This window comes from Xenopus laevis, chromosome 6L (assembly GCF_017654675.1).
Source record: "Xenopus laevis strain J_2021 chromosome 6L, Xenopus_laevis_v10.1, whole genome shotgun sequence".
Taxonomy (NCBI): Eukaryota; Metazoa; Chordata; class Amphibia; order Anura; family Pipidae; genus Xenopus; species Xenopus laevis.
The window spans coordinates 149,410,493-149,431,927 of record NC_054381.1 but is presented as its reverse complement, the minus strand read 5'-3'; the positions used below and the strand labels follow the sequence as shown (position 1 = coordinate 149,431,927).

General features: G+C 40.7%; 1 pseudogene; it reads left to right on the top strand.

The window, feature by feature from the left end:
* The first annotated feature begins 280 nt into the window (after positions 1 to 280).
* Positions 281 to 20,266, top strand: LOC108718601 (annotated as a pseudogene).
* Positions 20,267 to 21,435: the final 1,169 nt, after the last annotated feature.

Here is a 21,435-nt window from a genome sequence, read left to right as displayed (position 1 = left end):
TCCCAACGTATCTTATGGGACATTCGCATTCAATTAAGTATATTACTCCTTTGGTTTGACAATTAGAAAAGAAACAGCATTTCTGTCTTTCTGTTGTGTACTCATGGGCTTCTGTATCAGACTTCCTGTTTTCAGCAAAAAACCTCCAGGGCTTGGGCTTGAGCATGCTCAGTTTACTCCTCTCTCCCTTTCCCCCCTACCTCTTCCCCTCACAACAGTAATCTGAGCCCAGAGCTATGAGTGAGCAGGAAGAGTTCTGTATATATGGGGGTATAAGATAATGGCACTGGCAAAGCCACACGCCAGTAATATTAATGCAATATGAAAAAGACACCAATACCTTTGAATGCTGCAACGGGGGTGTATCCCAAATTTATTCCAGAGTGCTATCAGACACTGCAACCACGATCAAACGTTTCGGGACCCTGATCACTGAGGAATGGACATGTGGTCCCGAAACGTTTGATTTTTCATATTGCAGGAAGTGATGTCACATCAAGCTAATATTGCAGTTGCTATCCTAAACAAACAGAGAGCTTCTAGAGCTGTTTACTCAGGTATGGTAAAGCATTCTACAGAATAAATATAGAATTTTAGCTTGCACTATTGTGGCTAATCTATTGACAATAAACTGCCTCGGTAGCTTTTCTTCTCCTTTAAGGTATGAAGATCCAAATTACAGAAAGATCCATTATTCAGAAAACGCCAGGTCCCGAGCATTCTGGATAGCAGGTCCCATATCTGTATATTGTTCTTACGAGTCTCCTGCTAGCAGGGCCATTGGGATGGGTGACTTCTTTCCTAAAAATTATAACAATTACAGGATAATTGGCCTAAGTACAGGGCAGGACACATCTTTCCTTTATGCGTCTTTCCTTTATGCTCGGGTGCATCTGATGCATCATCCACATACTTACGATTTTTTTCCTTTAAAACACTTGTTGTGCAGGTGACTGTGGAGACCATGTTGTGGTGGTGAATACCAGGCATATTGCTTTCTCCGGGAATAAATGGGAAGAGAAAGTTTACTCGTCTCACACAGGGTAAGTGTATTGTAAACACCGGCAGCTTCTCGCATAACCAGCCTGTTAAAGGAGAAATAAACCCTAAAAATGAATATGGCCAAAAAAGCCATATTTTATATCTGTATTTATTGCACCAGCCTAAAGTTTCAGCTTGTCAATAGCAGCAATGAACCAGGACTTCAAACTTGTCACAGGGGGTCACCATCTTGGAAAGTGTCTGTGACACTCACATGCTCAGTGGGCTCTGATTGGCTGTTGAGAAGCTAAGCTTAGGGCTCGTCACTAATTATCCAGCAGAAAATGAGCTTCCCCTGTAATATAAGCTGATGCTACAGGTTTGCTGATTATTAAATTCTGATGCTAATTGCACTGGTTTCTGTGCTGCCATGTAGTAATTATCTGTATTAATTACTAATCAGCCTTATATTGTGACATTTCTATTCTATGTGTACTGTATATTGTGAGTGGCTCCCTAAGCTCAGTAAGTGACAGCAGCACAGAGCATGTGCAGTGAATCAGCAGAAAAGAAGATGGGGAGCTACTGGGGCATCTTTGGAGACACAGATCTTTACTGCTAAAGGGCTGTGGTTGCCTTGGGCTGGTACAGAAGCCCAATACATAATGTGCAACATTTATAGCTACTTCTTTAGTTAAGCTTTAGTTCTCCTTTAAATAGCTAATTCCACTAATAAGAAGGGCTGTCTGTATCCTTTTGACCATATATTTACAGTTCGATTTTTTTCACTATTAATCAGCAAAACCTAAAATTTAGTTTGATATGTAAGTTTGTTACTGTTGATTTCTGTCCACCTTTCCACTTACAGGCATCGGGTTTGTTTTGCAGTTACGCAGGAGGATTTTGGCAAGTGACCGCAGCTCAGCTCCACCAGAGGGACCCAACAGCCGTGAGTACTACTGTGTGGAATGTACTGTTACCCTTCACAGGTACAAACTGTGTGTTTGCTTCAAAAGCCCAAATATATAATGTAATAGGTTATATAGATGCTGCAAAATGGAGTGCAGAGACCTTCAGCAGTTCTTTATAGTGGAAAGGCATTAAGTAAACAGAAGCACAGTTGTAATGGTTACCCTATAATGGTTCCAGGACAGTAAATAAGCATTCACCCCAACATTAACCCTGACTGGCCTTCAGGCTGCCCCCCCCCCCAGCCATTACTTTGGGCCTCATGGGGCCTTCCCAACAGTTGCATTTTCCTCTGAATAGTGCTTAGAGAAAGGGCAGTGGGATAGAGAGCTTTACACCTGAATTTAATACTTGCACGTTTCTTCATGTGCATATTAACTGCGTTCTATAGAACTTGACATCTATGGAATTTCTGCCTGCCATTCATAATAATAACATGGCTGATTGTCCCTTTCAGATAAAGACTGGATGTTAAATGAAATCGGCCTGATCCAAAGCCTCACTGTCCCACTGCTAACTGACTTACACACTTCATTTAAGAATGTTCTAATGAAAAGCAACCCTCCCCGAGGGCATCATTCACTACTTCCATAAATCACCTTGTAACGTTAATCATTTTTTAAACCCCAAGGGGAAAATACTTGTTCAGATCCTGACAGTTAAGATTCCACCTGCCGCTCCTCTATATAATGACATGCACGGTGCACACAATCCTTCACGTGCAAAGGAAACGCAGCTCACCCCATTGAAATGAATGGGCAGTCCAGTCATCCAGTCATCGGGTTGGACCCACTGGAAAAAGGGCCAAACATCTTTGTAGGTGGTTACTGATCGCTCCTAGTGTAGCTCTGGTGCCTATCTGCTTATGGTGTGCTTGCTGTCATGGGAAATCACTAGTGAATAATCTATGGACACAGGACATGCCTTGAGATTACAACATAGTAGTTTAGTAAATTAGGTTAAAAAAGACACACGTCCTTGTAGTTCAACCTTTTAAGTCTGAGTCCAGTGAGTATCCACAGTCCAAGGCAACCACTGTTGCGGCCTGTATAGCCGGGGTGCACGGTTAGAGTATATATAACATTGTATTCAAGAAGACCGGCACTCCCATGTAAAAGTTCTCATTTATTTCTGTTGTACCTATATATAGTGAATAAAGTACCCCCTCTTCTAAAATATAAGGATATTATAAGTTACCGAGGAGTTTCATGACCATACAGGTCAGGGAACTCTGAGGTAACTTCTAATATCCTCATATTTTACAACTGAGGGTACTTTATTTATTATAATACACAAGTTTCAGTGAGTCATGTGACAGAAATGACATCAGAACTCACCGTTTATAACTGATGACATCAGAACTCACCGTTTATAAGGATATAATTTACAAGATTCATGGCTTTTGTGTATAATATATATATTTATCTATATCTATATCTATATTATATATCTATATATATATATATATATATTATATATATATATATATATATATATATATATATATATATATATATATATCTGGAAACAGGCGAGCACACACAGGTCTTAATTGCAAAACAAAAGGTGTTTATTAAACAAAAAACTGACGTTTCGGCTAGCACTCTAGCCTTTCTCAAAGTACAAATGCACACTAAAAACCAACCTTTTAAACCCCCAGTGGCGGGAAGGGAGGGAAAGTGATGTCATAGGTCAGGAATGTTAAGTGGATAAACAGTATGCAACAAAAGGGGCGTGGGAGTAAAGTGAAGTGAAACCATCAAAGAAAAAAGGGGAGGTTAATAATATATACATATCAAGGCAAGCAGTAATTGCAGAAAAAGTACATGTTAACATTAATATATACAGAGATTAATAAAAGCACCAACGCTGACTTGACACAAATAGTGAAATTTAGACAATATCGGTAGTTCGTTACTCAAAGTCAATGCAACATAAAAATATATGAGTTCATAATAGAGATACAAGTCCCTTGACAAAGTAGATGTATAAAGCGATACAAAGTTGTATCTACGCTTGAGGGAAAGAAACATTGTGTGATGTCTGTTAGTTAACGCATTGATCGCCAGGTGGGTCATCATGGAGGGAAATGTCAAGTAGTGACAGATGTAATGGCGGTTCCACAGCGGTTACCTGTATTTGTCGACTGGTCCGGCCGTAAAAGTGCTGGAACGTGGTGTACCTTGTTGTGGGCCGTGAGATCCATCAGATCAGAGGCAGGAGATCGGTAGCGTGATGCGCCTTAGAGTGCGCAGCGGTGTGGAGCATCCAGTGGTGCTGCGGCTGTTTGAGAGCTACCGTGGATATCAGTCGGGGAAACAGCAGAGAGGTTTCGCTTGTATTCAAGGCGTGGAGTCCGCGGGAATGGTCATTATGGAGATGAAGTAAGGGGTGTGGTATCAGCAATAGATCTGGTGTAGTTCAGGCTGGCTGTAAACTCAATGTGAAGGTGAGCGTCGCTAGGGCCTGGAAGGATAGCAACGAGATCAAGTTCAAGGATCAAAGTTCAAAGTTCACTTATTTCTAACAGGAGGAAAATAATCACAAAGTAATAGATAACAGGATCACAACTAGCGATCTACAGGTATTAGGTACGGAACTGAATGGGGAATAGTCTGCTGTGAATAAAAGGGAGATGAATGTGTATCGTGCTGCAGGCTCATGATAATTGCGAGGGGAGGTACACATAAGGAAGGAACATAAGGAAGGGTGGGTATGGGTACGTATCGGCAGTGGCAGAAAGTGGCGAGGCGATGGTACGTGCTCATGAGCTGATGATACGTGCTCCTGAGCTGAGGCGGAGTCTCTATCCGAGTGGCTAGAAAGCAAGCCAACGGTAATGCCAAGTGATGCTGTTAAAGTAGATGGCTCAACCTAAATTTGGCTAGACCTGAACTACACCAGATCTATTGCTGATACCACACCCCTTACTTCATCTCCATAATGACCATTCCCGCGGACTCCACGCCTTGAATACAAGCGAAACCTCTCTGCTGTTTCCCCGACTGATATCCACGGTAGCTCTCAAACAGCCGCAGCACCACTGGATGCTCCACACCGCTGCGCACTCTAAGGCGCATCACGCTACCGATCTCCTGCCTCTGATCTGATGGATCTCACGGCCCCACAACAAGGTACACCACGTTCCAGCACTTTTACGGCCGGACCAGTCGACAAATACAGGTAACCGCTGTGGAACCGCCATTACATCTGTCACTACTTGACATTTCCCTCCATGATGACCCACCTGGCGATCAATGCGTTAACTAACAGACATCACACAATGTTTCTTTCCCTCAAGCGTAGATACAACTTTGTATCGCTTTATACATCTACTTTGTCAAGGGACTTGTATCTCTATTATGAACTCATATATTTTTATGTTGCATTGACTTTGAGTAACGAACTACCGATATTGTCTAAATTTCACTATTTGTGTCAAGTCAGCGTTGGTGCTTTTATTAATCTCTGTATATATTAATGTTAACATGTACTTTTTCTGCAATTACTGCTTGCCTTGATATGTATATATTATTAACCTCCCCTTTTTTCTTTGATGGTTTCACTTCACTTTACTCCCACGCCCCTTTTGTTGCATACTGTTTATCCACTTAACATTCCTGACCTATGACATCACTTTCCCTCCCTTCCCGCCACTGGGGGTTTAAAAGGTTGGTTTTTAGTGTGCATTTGTACTTTGAGAAAGGCTAGAGTGCTAGCCGAAACGTCAGTTTTTTGTTTAATAAACACCTTTTGTTTTGCAATTAAGACCTGTGTGTGCTCGCCTGTTTCCAGATATACATTACTATTTTGCTGTTAGCACCCAGGCAACAAGACTTTTTAAACGAGCTGTGCTGGCTTTTTTTGCTCTTTATATATATATATATATATATATAGATAATATGCAAACGCCATGAATATCTTGTAAATTATATCCTTATAAACGGTGAGTACTATTGTCATCAGTTATAAACGGTGAGTAGTGATGTCATTTTTGTCACATGACTCAATTAAACTTGTGTATTATAATAAATAAAGGATATGAGGATATTAGAAGTCACCTCGAAGTTCCATGACCTGTATAAAAGCATATGGTCATGGAACTCCTCCTACTTTATTCACTATCTATTTTTTTTAAGACCAGTAGTGTTAGTGGGCAGAGTTTCCCTTTAACAGAGAGTATTGCAGAATTAGCAGCACAGAAAGAACACATACAGTAGATGACTTCCCAAAGAACACTAGATGGCAGTAGAACACAACATCTAGATTTTGTAATTTTATCTTTGTAAGCCAGTACTGTATTTTTCTTTGTGTTGCAGAAAATAGAAAGTGTATTCAGCTATTAACAAATTTTTAAAACCACAAGAATTACTTCCTTGCAAATATCTGTTATCCGGAAACCCATTATCCAGAAAGCTCCGAATTTCGGAAAGGTCGTCTGCCACGGACTCCATTTTATCCAAATAATCCAGATTTTTAAAAATGATTTCCTTTTTCTCTGTAATAATAAAACAGTACATTGTACTTGATCCCAACTAAGATATAATTAATCCGTATTGGAAGCAAAACCAGCCTATTGGGTTTATTTAATGTTTACATGATTTTCTAGTAGATTTAAGGTATAAAGATCTCAGGTCCCGAGCATTCTACATAACAGGTGCCATACCTGTAGATCCAATAAATTATTATTCTCTTTCTATAGGGAAATAATATACCCCCTTCCTCATTGTAAAATATTACAAGTCACCTAGGAATTCACATTCCATATAAAAGCCCAAGGCTCTGTTTTTATTGTCTATATGTTTCAGAGTCATGTGACACAAATTATCTGTAAGTACTAAAAGACACGGAAGGGTAGGTGTAGTGCCAACTTCCTTCTTCCTGGCCAATTCTTCATTAAAACCTGCCCTTGGGGGCTAGTGGAAAAATTTTCATACTTGCCTTCATCATTTCTTGGAGAAAGCCAGCAATTCCTCTGTATATGTCTTCATTATCATATTTATATTAAGTTTAACATTAATGTCTTGGAGCTCCGAATTATAGGAAGGCCGACTCATTTTATCCAAAAAAATCAATATTTTTAAAAATGATTTCCTTTCTCTCTGTAATAATAAAACAGTAGCTTGTACTTGATCCCAACTATAATATAATTAATCCTTATTGAAAGCAAAGCCTATTGGGTTTATTGAAAAAACTTTGAAATTCGAATTAAAAACACCAACCGAAATTAAGTCAAAGTTTTTTTTTCTTTTGTTTTTTTTTTGTGGAATAGGTCCATTTTCGATCGAATAGGTCCGTATTTGCCCGAATTTGAATCATATGAATTGAAGGAATAGCTCATTCGATCTAATTCGATTTGAATTTTTTCCCAAAAAAAACTTTCATTTTTCAAAGTCCAACCAATTGACTCCAAATAGGTTCTAGGAGGTCCCCCATAGGCTAAAACAGCAATTCGGCAGGTTTAGATGGCGAATGTTCAAAGTCACATGATAAATTTTAGATTTTCGATTTTTTTTCAAATTCAAATTGAATTTGGACTATTCCCTAGTCGAAGTACACAAAAAATAGCTCGAAATTAAATTTTTTTTCATTTGTCAATTCACCTCGACCTTTGATAAATCTGCCCCTTAATGTTTAAATGTTTATGGAAAGATCCCTTATCCAGAAAGCCCCAAGTCCTGAGCATTCTGTAAAACGTGTGTGTGCTTTAAATCCAGACTTTTACTGCAGCAACCAAAAATCCGTTCCACTTCTTGTCCATTCTCATCCATTTCTTGGATTTTGATTGACCTTTTGTGCTTTGTAGGTTATGAAACTTGCTATTTATGGAATGTTACCCAAAAATCTTCACAGAAGGACAATGATGCAGAGATTGCACCTCTTCCCGGAAGATGTAAGTTTCCTTATTCTGCTCATGACACACTGAGCTGCAAGTATAGAAACCTCCTGAATTACAACGGCGATTGGGATTCGGCCAGGATTCTGCCTCTTTCAGCACGATCCGGATGCGACCGAATCCTTCTGCCTGGCCGAACCAAATCCTCATTTGCATATGCAAATTAGGGGCGGGATGTAAATCACATGACTTTTTGTCACAAAATAAGGGCGTAACAAATATTTTCCCCTTCCCACCCCAATTTGCATGTGCAAATGAGGATTCGGTTTGGTATTCAGTTTCGGGGGTCTGACCGAATCCAAAATTGTGGATTCAGTGCATCCCTAGTTAGAACATTCCTTAAAGGGGTTTTTCACCTTTAAAGGGAACTATCACGAAAATGAAATTTTTATATTGGCTTCATCATACTAAAATAAGACGTTTTCTAAATACAATCAATTAAAAATTCTGTACAGTTTCTGAAATAATCAAGTTTATCTTCACTATTCCTCTCTCAGCATCTGTTTCTCTTCATTCTGTCTTCAAGCAGCAGTTGGGTGTCAGATATTTATTGACAGTTAGATCCAATATATTGTATAGAATGATGAAGATTATGTTAAATGTTCATTTTCGCGATAGTTCCTCATTAAATTACCTTTAAGCGTGATGTAGAGAATGATATTCTGAGGCAGTTAGCAATTGGTTTTAATTTATTTATTATCTGTGTGTGTGTGTTTTTTGTTTTTTAGTTATTTAGCTTTTTATTCAACAGCTCTCCGGTTTGCATTGAATTGCATTGAATAAGAGGCTGGAATATGAAGATGTCTTGAATAGAAAGGAGAGTAATAAAAAGTAGCAATAACCAATATATAGCCTTAGAGATCATTTGATTTTAGATGGGGTCAATGACCCCTATGTAGCACACCCATGAGTGCACTTTCAGTATTGTAGTGTATGAACTGGACTACTGCTGCTTGTACTGTGCCAATGACCCACATGTACCTGTGCAACTCCCTGCAACTCCTGGTCTTCACCTCCCTTCACTGGTCTTCACCTCACCCACTGATTCCCTCTGCTAGGGTTGGACTCACCACGGGGTCCAAACCCCACTGCTTCTCTTCGTTGGAGCGGAAACTGCTCACTACATACCCTGAGCCTCTCTTTTACTCCTAGAGCAACTATGACAGAAATTTACTAATCCTAGATAACTCTTTCTAACTTGTACCTGTAATACCTTACAGTGAGGTAAGGTCCCAGCAGGGTTGCCAAGTCTAATTTTCAAAACCAGCCAAAGTCGGCTACAAAACCAGCCCAAAACTTGCCAAGATACACTTCCAAAGTAGCCCAAAATTAGCACAATATGTGCAGTGAAAAAAATTCTAAAAAATAAATTAATATATGTGAAAATACGCCTTTTTCAAATTTTTACTGTTTTGCATATTTTTCCATGAAGCAAAATGGGACGGATTTGGCCGTCACCAGGGGAGTAACTACAGTGGGGGGCCCAGGAGGTATAAGGGCCACATAAGGCCCAAATACATATACAATTTCAATAAATATTGGTAAAACTGGTCAACCTCTAGACATTTTGGTGGCCATCAGATTTTCCTCCCAAAATTGCCTGAAATTGAGGAAAGTCACCAGAAATGTGAGAATGCTTAAAGGGCATGTAAAGTCTAAAATAGAATAAGGATAAAAATGTATTTTGTATACTAAATATAAACATTAACTTACTGCACCACAAGCCTAATCAAACAAATGATTTATGCTTTCAAAGTTGGCTACAGGGGGTCACCATCTTGTAACTTTGTTATACATCTTTGCAAGACTAAGACTGTGCACATGCTCAGTGTGGTCTGGGCTGCTTAGGGATCGTCATAAACAAAGCTGCTTGAGTTCTGCATGGCTGGGAAGTAAGGCGGGGGCTCCCCCTGCTGTTCATAAGTATGATTGTTTCCCTGCTCAGCAGTTAGGGACCGTCTGACAATTCCTATCCACAGCAGTAAATGAAGGGACAATTTCACTGCATACAGTCAGGTTTCTTATAAAAACGGTACACATTTTTTAATTAAAGTATATTGGAGATAGTTTTCTTTTTCATTAAAGAAAGTAAAAATGGGATTTTATTTTTTTGCCTTTACATTCCCTTTAAGAGTGATGGGAGACTGGGGTACAGAGCCCAAAATCTGGTAACTCCCGACTTCTACACAAGTCAGTCCCATTGCATGCTGGGTATTGTAGTCTTACATTTAACTTGCCAGTTGGCAAATTGTTGAACACAAACTACATTACCCAACATGCATCGGGAGATGCAGGCTTGGCACATTAGGGCAAGAAAAAACTTTGGCTGGTTTCCAAAGTACTGCCTGGGATTTAAATTAGTAGCCCAATTTGGCTGGAAACCCGCCAACTCTGGGTCCCAGGAAAGACCTTGAACACATGGGTCTATACCCCTTTATACTTTTACAATGGACCCAGGAAAAGGGACATAGCTGTCTGAGTTTAGTAAAGGACCCTTAGGTGTCCAATTTACCAACTGAATAAAATGTACCCAAATTTCAGGGTCCCTACCCTATAAGCTGGAACGAGTCAGAAAAAGGCAAATAACTGAAAAACTATAAAAAAGAAGAAATGAAGGCCAATTGAAAGGTTGCTTAGACTATAAGCCATTCTATAACGTACTAAAAGTTATCTTAAAGGTGAACCACCCCTTGAAATGGTGAGTCAAAGAATTAAATTGTGCTGCAGGCAAACCATTCCCACCATCTATATGAGTTATACTAGTGCTGTGCAACTGTTACCATGCAGCAAGCCCATTACCCTGCTTCACTACATGTTTGGGGGCCAGTTTGTAATAACAGGATATCATTCATAGAAATCCGTGGAGCCCTTGGCAGGGTGAGGGCCATAAAATATTGTGGAGGGAAAAATGGATTTATATAGATGTATACACTTCATATTTATCAAAGGTCGAGAGAGTTTTTTTTATTATCTCGAATGAACTCAAATGACCCTGAAACTCTAATAGTATCTTATTTAAGAAAAAACTCGAACAAATCGCTTCTTTTTCGGGGCGACTAATCTCCCCGAACTTCCTTCCCGCTGGCTAGAACGTTAATCTCCGGCGGCATGGCACTCGAATCGCTTTGTTTTCCGAAGTCGCCCGAAGTTGCCGGCGGGAAGGCAGTTCGGGAGATTAGTCGTCCGAAGAAGAGGCAATTTCTTGCCGGGCGACAAAATCTCCACGTTTGTCTCTGCCCTAACGGGGAGGAAGCTTTCCTAAAGAAACGATTCTCTCGTTATTAACTGGCAGTAGCACCAAGCTTGCTTAGAAACCATGAAACAAGAATTCTTGTGCTGCAGCTCAGACCATAAAAATGTTTTCAGTGGAGTGTTTAATATTACTGCTTAACGCGGTTGTTCACCTTTCAGTTAACTGTTAGTATGATGTAGAGAGTGATATTCCTATATTATTTGCAACTGGTTTTCATTTTTTATTATTTGTGGTTTTTGAGTTATTTCGCTTTTTATTCAGCAGCTCTCCAGTTTGCAATTTCAGCAATTTGGTTGCTAGGGTCCAAATTACCCTAGCAACTATGCAGTGATTTGAATAAGAGACTGGAATATGAATAGGAGAGGCCTGAATAGAAAGATGAGTAAGAAAAAGTAGCAATAACATTACATTTTACTTTTTTTGTCAGGACATTCCAGAAGAAATGATGAAGAACATTTTTGCAACCAAGGAAGGTGCCCAAGAGGCTGGATGAATATTCACCGGAAGAAACAGAGGCTTTCCCAATGCTCTGGATTCCGTAAGCATTTATTTTTCTCTTCTAATGAAACATTATCATCAGAGGTGCTCTGCCAATGAGGCGAGTTGAAAAAAGCCGCTCCTGGTACCTTTTAGAGCCAAAAAAAAACGGAATCTCGGCTTTGCTAGTGCAAGAAAGCACAATTGCGCTCTCCACGTTAGTGTTGCTGCCTCCCCCGGACAGGTAAGCAGGAGCAGGGGGCAACCAATCAAATTGCTGCATTCATTGTTCTACCTGCAGCTTGTGAAAAAAAGCTAATCCCAGCTTGGTTGCTATGGGTTACTGCCCATGTGCAAATTTGCCCAGGGTTGATAAACCTCACGGAACTGTCAGCTGGCCCTGGAAGAAGAGAAAAGGCCGGCCAGACAAGTGGCTCCCTGAAAATAAGCAGCAGAGATTAGAAGGGGCATCACTTTTGTTACTGTAATTTCTATGCAATTTGGAAGCCCTATCGACAGAACCAATAGGAAGTCAGAGCATAAGTACATTGCTATATACATACAAACTAAACCCGTTTTTTTCTCCATTCAAAATTATTATTGTATTATTTTCAGGGATGCACCGAATCCACTATTTTGGATTCGGCCGAATCCTTCGCGAAAGTTTTGGCCATATACAGAACTGAATCCTAATTTGCATATGCAAATTAGGAATGGGAAGGGGAAAAAATGTACTTCCTTGTTTTGTGACAAAATGTCACACGGTTTCCCTCCCAGCCCCATATTTGCATATGCAAATTCGGGTCGGCTGGGCAGACGGATTTGGTCGAATCCGAATCCTGCTGAAAAAGTCAAAATCCCGAACTGAATCCTTGGATTCCGTGCAGCCCTAATTATTTGAAAATAGAGACTGTTTCTTGTAGTATTATTCTGCCATGGCACAAGGTACATTTGAGAAATGGTGTACAAATTGCACATAGAATCCAGTAGGTTCAATATCGATAATGGGGAGAAGTGGACTATTTTCATTCACCCCAGGAAGAATCCTGTGAATGGCAATGTAGGTGGCGGGGGGGAAAGCAATGCAGACTTTGCAGAGTACTGGGATGTGGATAATAAATCTGCTCCTGTGTGTGTGTCTGGGTTAAGCCCATGGCTTTCATGTCTGCCTGATGTGTTATGTGCCGGCTTAGAACTAATCATCTCAGAGGTTTTAAACTTGCCTCAAGTCAATCCTCAAAGCCCACATGTGAAAGGTTTCCAACATGGGAAGCTCAAGCCCAGTGCGAGCAGAATCACATTGTGCACTTAATCCAGTGCAATAAATGTTGCCTGTACGTTTTATTTCCCCTGTTTCTTACTCACAGCCTTTGTGCTCTCTCTCGCCAAAGCTTTCCGGTCTCCTTCAAGTCAAGGGCTCCTTATATTGTTCCCTCTGTGTTTCCCCACAATCGCCATTTATCCTGCTACTTTAGGGCCCTACGCTAGAGTTCACGTCTAAATGTGTTGCCCTTAATGCCTCCTTTTAATGACATCAATAGAAATCAACCCCTTCATTTTAAAAAAAAACTCTCATTTTGTTTAGGAGTCTTAACTAACGATAAAAGAATGCTTTGAAGTGACTGGAACTAGTTTAATTTAATAGGGGACCCTTCTACGCCCACAGTGGTTACTGCCCCCTGTGAAATAAATAAGAACACGGGGCACTGCTTTGCCAAAAGAGAACAATTATGTAGCCCTTGGGGACAACCAAGTATGACATTGTCCTCGTTATTCCAGATTAACATTTACTTTGATGCTAAGATGGTCGGTACTGTATGTTATAATAAATATCATCAGTACAAGTATGGGATCCGTTATCCAGAAAGCTCAGAATTACAGGAAGGCCAGCACCCATAGACTCCATTTTAATCATATAATTTAAAATTTTAAGAATTTTAAGAATTAATATTAATAAAACAGTAGCTTGTACTTGATCCCAACTAAGATATAATAAATCCTTATTGGAGGCCCAGCCTATTGGGTTTATTTAACGTTTACATGATTTTCTAGTAGACTTAAGGCATGGAGATTCTATATTACAGAAAGATCCCCAATCCGGGAAACCCCAGGTCCCAAGCATTCTGGATAACAGGTCCCATACCTGTACTGATAATATTTATTATAACATACAGTACCAACCATCTAAGCATCAGCCTAAGTAAATGTTTATCTGGGGTTTTCCGAATTAGAGGTTTTATTTGGATCTCCATACCTTGAGTCTACTAAGAAAAATTATTTTAAACATTAAATAAACCCAATTGGATTGTTTGTTTGTTTTACACCATTTATTAGACTAATTATATCTGGGATCAAGTACAAGTACAATGCCTTCCCATAATTAGGAGCTTTATAAATAACAGTTCCCATATCTGTACTTTTTTATTATTTACAGAGAAAAATAAACTATTTTTTAAAAATTTGATTTGATTAAAAGGTAGTCCGTGGTTGGTGGCCTTCCCATAATAGGAAGCTTTCTGGATAACGGATCCCATACCTGTACTGTTTTATTATTACAGAGAAAAAGAAACCATTTTTTAAAAATTTGATTTGATTAAAAGGGAGTCTGTGGTAGATGGTCTTTCCATAATTAGCTTTCTGGTTAACAGCTTTCCGGATACAACAACATTTTCTTAATTCACAGTGCAAAACTATGATTCTTCCAGTACTTATCTTCCATATACAATATACTCTAATGGAATCTGGTCCTTCTGGACCCTCATGGAATCCTCAGACCAACAACCAGTTCTCCAGACTATAATTCCTCCTCTCATCAGTTATTTACTTTATTCCCCTACTATCATCTATCCTTCCCTCCTTGTATCCTCTTTAGGAAATGGCTATGGGAAAGGCATACATTGCCAAATAGTGGGATCAGAAGGAGGGTCAACCAACACCCTGGCTCACTGGGGATTTTCCTGGTACCCTTGTCTGTCTCTGTCCTGCACCCCAGTAATTCTGTCTCAGTTTTTGCCTTTTCCCCTTTTTTCGCAGCTGTGTATGCCTTCTCTGTCTCCTTGCTAATTGCTTCTAATACAATATTGCAGGATATAATACAAAATAACCCCAATTCCAGCCCTGAGAGCCCAACACCTTGTCCCATTTCTTCAAACTGCAACTCTTGCGCAGAACATTTCCCAGCCCAACTCATGTGGCTTAAAAGAGGTTTATTTTGCAGAAGATGTTAAAATATCTCTTCCCTCCCTAAATAACATGTTGGTCAATTAGAAGGTTGAAGTTTAAAACTTCATGGGACCCATCATGCTATTATTAAGCAGCGCCTAATTAAAGGCCGCACCAGCCATAGGAATATGTTCACGATCCAACGAAACAATCTGAGAATACATTATACATTCCTGGGCAATGTTTTTAAGTTCTTCTAAAGCTTTCAAAATGCCAATTGTACAAAATACTGTGTCTGTTATCAGCCCTGTTTTTATAGATCCATTTAATTGGCTATTGAGCTTGCAGTAAAATAGAACATCTGCCCCTTTACCCGCTTACCAATAAGACTTGGTTAATGGAGGAGAGACTTTTGCAGGTATCAGCGCCTGCTGTCATTTGCACAACATTCCCAAGAGACATTCATTCAAGCTCAGATGTCTATCTAAAGCGTTTTATTGCTGCAAATTACAGGGCGTTCTGTTCCAGCTGGTTTTGCTTTACAAGCCCTAACACAAGATGTAAGGTCAGGATTCCTGTGACCACTGACGCTTGTCAAATGGCTCACACACGGTTTCCCACCATCTCTTGGTGAAACAGCTACAATGCCTCTTGGTTTTTGGCTGTAGACAGAAAAGGCATTTCCTCATCCTCCAGGGGCTCTTTGACCCCAGCAATACATATATATTCAATCCATTGATATCAAGGATGAACTTCTTTCCCTCAAGCTCTAGTTGAGTTTGCAACCTCCTAACAGGGATCTTTAGCTTAAGGGTGTCACGTATGGTTTCCCAAAACTCAGAACAGACGCCAAGATTCTGGTCATGTACACAACCACCTTTCGTTTCTAGGGGAGCCCTCTGCTTCTTGGATGCCACCAGGTTTTAAAGTGAGAGAACCAAGGCAAGAGTTCTGGTCAGACAAGGTTAGAGAACTGTAACGTGACAGGAGAAACAGGGTTAAAGCTAAGTATAGTCGAAGAGGCCGGGGTGAAAACCAATGATTCGGTGCAGTTCAGAGTCAGGATCCATAAGAATAGTCAGTAACAGGCAAAGGTTGGTTCAGGCAGCGATACAGAGGTGGTCAAGGACAGGCAAGGGTCAAGGAACAGAGAAACCAGACTAGACGCGCACCCAAGAACTATGTACAATGGATCTACGTTGGTGCGATGGGAAGTAGGACATGGTGCCTTTTAAATATTTGAATTTGGCGCCAAGCTTGATGACTGTATGCGCACGCGGAAAAGAAAAGACTCGAAATGGCCGCGCATGTGGAAAAACTGCATGTGGCGACTATGTAGAAGGAGGCGGGTGTCCCCACCACCTCCCAGGTACTCTCACAAATAGGTGGTGGGTCACAGATTTGCCCCACCTAATATAAGCAGGGCTTACTGTTTAACACCTCCTCTAACCCTGGGTCTGTCCTGTCCAGGACGGTACCTACAGGGGAAGTTACAGTAGAAGTAGAATATATATATATATATATTTTCTATGGCATATTAGTAGAATACTGATAGCAATTACTAGGTTTTCATTGGAATCAAATAGCTTCTCATTTAGTACCAGTAAAAATGATTCCATTAGTTTAGGATATCCTTCCACTCTTATAGTGACAAGCTCCCTCAGCCCTGCCTCTTGTTATTTTGGTTTTCTATTTTGTTATTTTCCATTCTTAGTGACTCTACCCTGTAGAATAGACATGCGATGTCTTCGTAAAAAACAGAACATATATTCACAAGCTTCACCCTACACACATAGAAATGCCTTAAACCAATAAATGAGAGGCTTTAACCCTTGCGTAAGGAATTATAGGGGGAGACGTGCAGATTCATCTCAACAGATAGGGGTAAATTTACTAATCAGTGAAAATTCACCAGCGACGACTTTGCACCCATCGCAACACTTCGCCAGGCAAAAATATACTGGTACAACGCTAATTTACTAAAACGCAAAGTTTTGTTCTGGCCGACGGACGCTGGTGAATTTTCGCTATCGTTACTTTGTCAATGCGAGCAAATCAAAGCGAAGATGCGCTAGCTTCAAGAAAATATTTTTTTAGGACTTTTTTCACCCTGAAAAAAGGAAAAGACGCCAGCGTTTTTTGAACTTGTTTTTTTCCATTGTTGAGGAAGATCTATGCATCAATTGTACAAAAACACTGACACTCACGGCAAGTTCAAGCAGGGAGGTCCCTTGCGTCTTTATTTGCAGAAAATCAACATTTCTGGTCTATAGCCCTTTTGCTTGACAAAGGGGTATGGCCCCAAAACGTTGCTTTTCTTTAAATAAAGACGCAAGGGACCTCCCTGCTTGAACTTGCCGTGAGTGTCAGTGTATTTGTACAATTGACTCTTGGGGAAGGTGCCGATCCCTCCAACACCGAGCTCCAGGCTTCTATTTTCGAAGGTCAGTGTGTACAAACAGGCCATATTGTCAAAGATCTATGCATTCCATTGCACTTTGCTTGGTCTGAGCTGGCGAAGGCAAGTCTGGCGAAAGAGGTAAAATCTGCATTTTAGTGAATTTGCGGAGTAACGTCCACTTGCCAGAGATAAAAAGTCGCCTGTCGATACAGTGCGAATCACCGCTAGCTTCTATCTCTTTCGTTAGCGAAGTGATGCCTACACCCATTAGTAAATCAGCAAAGTCCCTGTGGGCGGTAACATTGGCGAATTGTTGCCAGAGTTGGACACCTCTCCCTTTAGTAAATCTGCCCCATAGTCTTCATCATGTGGCGGTCGAGATCAGTGGGCCTCTATGCAAGTTAGGGTGAGAAATGCAAATGCCTTTGTTGTCCTAGATAAGATTACCACCACAATTGGCTAATAGCTGATTGCTCGCCTCGTGATGTCACTCCACCCTACCCTGTGATGTCATCACCCCACCCCACAATGTCCCGGTAACTCCCCCTGTGATGTCAGCTCCCGCCCCCCCCCTACGGAAAGGGGTGGGGTGATGATGTAGCAATTCACCAATTGCCACTTCAGTCTAGGGGCATTTGGAAAACCGGGCAGGCAGTTTTCTCCCGGCAGCCCTTCTGAAACCAGGCTGTCTGGGTCAAAACAAGACGGGTGGCAACCCTAGTCCTAGATATTCCTGGAAGCCCAATATAAAGGTCATTTTGGGTGAGTGTGGAGTGTACGTTTACTTAGTCTTTTAGCCTTTTTTATCATACAAGGGCTGGAAAATAGAGACCAATGGGTCAGATAACCTTAACATAGGCCCATATATTTCTGACACTAAAGGTGGCCATAGACGTAGAGATCCGCTTGTTTGTCGATGTCGCCAAACGAGTGGATCTCTCCCCGATATCGGGCTGATCCGATCGTGGGGCCCAACAATCGGATTAGATTGGAGGCCAAACGGGCGGTCGGATTGCTGGACCGCATCAACGAAAAGATGCAGCTTCGATACGACGGGATTTTTTAACCTGCCGATCCCCATCTGCCCGACTTTCGGCGAGATATCGATCAGGAAAACCCGTTCCGTGTATGGGGGGCCTTAAGCATCTGAGCCATAGACAGATGTGCCGATTATTACATCTGGATATTTGCCATTCTTCGTTTATGACTGATGATGATTACCCCAAAATAAAACGTGTGTTTACAGAGAAGATATGTTAGTGACTTGTTTAATTAATCTTAAATTGCATATCTTGTAGAGCCTGCCCTAACTATTGACGGGGGCTTAGCAGGAGTGAGTAAATGGATCTATAAATGACGTATATAGGATTATTGCTGCGCCATAACCAGCCATGTCATCTCCGTGACCCTCTTCCACTGTATTTAACAATTCAGTGGAAGGATAGCGGCAGTCTCATCATTGCCCCAGGGGTGCAACAAGTATGGCCTCTGTTTGCACTTACACTCACTTACAGGCCAGGGAACCTGATACCTGGGCCTCGGGGATCTTCCTTTGATTGTGTTTGTTTTGTAGAAATTGACTGACCGTGATTTTCACCAACAAGTGTCTGTCAGGGCTAAAATACTTTCTCTCTGACTCATGGGTTCATCTCCCAGCAGAGTAAAAATCCGGCTACACACAAAAATATACCTGGGCCAGTTCCATGAACTTTCAGCCAAACCCTGATACCTCCTTGTTTTGCCTTAAAATGGAGCTCGGAAATGCCGCAAGGATTGAGTAGATTCTGCCTGACTTAAGAAATCCCTTTGGCCCATGAAGGTTACATATGAAAAGGATAAGTAAACGTTGAAAATAAGTGAATGTAAAATTGATGAGGGGGCTATTCTAAGCACTTTTGCAATGTACATTCATTATTTATTTTATTCTAAGATCTTAAGGAATTCATGTACTGTTATCATGAATGAATTTTCTTACAAGAGGTTGCTCTGGTTAAGTTATGATGGCAGTTGTTGACCAAAAAAAAAAATCAGGGACATAGTTTGGTGTATACTGTTTTTAGTTCTCTGAGGACACATAAAATGTAAGTACTATAGGTAAAATGTCTATGAAGGTTTTAATTCATCCAGGTCATGGGATATCAAGTAAAAGTAAATCTAGAGCAACTGGACTTGCTCTAGATTGACTTCTACTAGATATACTAAAGGTAAAACACAACAAAAAAGGAAAATATGCCCCACTAATAAGTCAATGAATTTTGTTACAGCAGTTTCTGACCAGTCTGACCACCAAGTAGTCAAGGAAGTTGTCAGGAGAAAGAAAGAGGCTGATTCTAATTGTTTTCAGACTAGTCAGAAAATGACCAGCAGGTGTCGCTGTTGTAACTAAATTCATTGATGTTAACAGTACATGTAACCTTTAATATCTTGGAATTAAAAATAAATAATGAATGTATATTGCAAAAGTGCTTAGAATAGCCCCCTCATCCATTTTACATTCACTTATTTTCAAGGTTTACTTGTCCTTTAAGCTGCCTATACACATGTGTTTTATATTGTATGAAATAAAGATTCACACTTTTTTTCAGTATGTGTATTCCAGGCTCATGATCCCAACCAATGCCGTTGTACTCTGGATACTGTTCAGTTCTTGAATCTAAAATCTTATTTGCCAATGTTCCAAATATGCGGGTGCAATGTTAATCAGCAGATAAGCAAAGGGGCCCCCAGTCTAGGACCCCTTGTATGGTATTCTGCCTGGGCTACTTGTAAGGACCTGTGAAAGGGGTGAAGGGGTCCCACAGCAAATTCCTTTTCTGCCTACTTTAAATCTGGGTTGTATATACCGTGCAGCTTACTAACGTTTTCATCTTTCCTGTTATTGCAGGTCCCCAGACTTCATCAGGAAATGATCGGGATGATTTTGTGACGTTCTAGTTACTTTGTTTTTTTGTTTGTTTTTTTTACACAGTAAAGTAAATAAAGGTAATGTTTACTGATATCAACATTGAATTAAAATAAACTGTTTATCTGAATTATTTTGCACATTGACTCCAATGGGAACCAGTAAGTCTGGGCTTGCAATTCTAATCGTTGCCCAATTGCATATTTGCTGGGAGTGGGGAGTGGAGGAGTGAGTGTGGGGTCAGTGCATTTTTTTGTCTCTAGAATTGTCCCTGAATGAGGTTTCAAACCATGATTTAGACGCCTGTAACATTATTTGGAGAGTGAAGGGGAAATCAAAGTGTAAATGACCGATAGTGAAAGAGGAGTAAGGGGAGTAAAGGGGGTGGTTCACCTTTGAGTTAACTTTTAGTATGTTATAGAATGGCCAATTCTAAACAACTGTTCAATTGTTTGTCATCAGGGTCGCACTGGGGGGCCCGGGCCCACTGGGACTCCTGTCCAGGGTCCCCCTCTGGACCCCCTACTGTGATACCTCGCAAGTGCAAACGGAGCCGTGCTATACATGAAACGCGCCGGCACCGCTAATTGTTTTTTTTTTGTAGGGCCAGGAGTCGAGGCCCCTCTGTTTTTTTCCCGGTGTCCCTCCGGCCCAGTCTTACCATGGTTGTCATTAATTACTTTTTCTAGTTTTTCTGTCTTCTTCTTCTGACTCTTTCTTCCAGCTTTCAAAAGGGTGTCGTTGACCCCTTTTACAAAGCAAATGCTCTATAAGTCTACAGATGTATTGTTATTGTTCATCTTTCTATTCAGGCCTCTCCTATTAATATTCCAGTCTCTTATTCAAAAATGCATGGTTGCTAGGGGAATTTCAGGCCCTAGCTACCAGATTGCTTAAAATGCAAATTGAAGAGCTGCTGAATAAAAAGTGAATTTCATAAAACGTAAAATAATAAAAAATGAAAACCAATTGCAAATTGTTTCAGAATATCACCCTCTACATCATATTAAACATTACCTCAAAGGTGAGCAACCCCTTTAATGGGTATTCTGTCTGGCGTCTGGCTGTGCCGTGAACCTCCCGCTAGATAAATAATCAATGGGCACAGGCCAGTCCTGGGATAGGGCAGGTGGTAAGTACAAGTCCCCTTGTGGCCTGTGGGCAGAACTGTATTCATGGTCCGACCTGGTTAAATTAAATCTGGTGTGGAATACGGGGAGATACATGTAAAAACATGTTGAATTGGTCCCCCCTTTATTTTAGTATTTTGCACTTTGCCTTCCGTGTTGCAAGGGACATCATGTTGCAGTCAGTGGCAGCCAGTTGTAGTGATCATCAGTCCTTTGGCCACCAATAATAATAATAAGCCCTAGTTTTCTCTCAGACTAACTCAA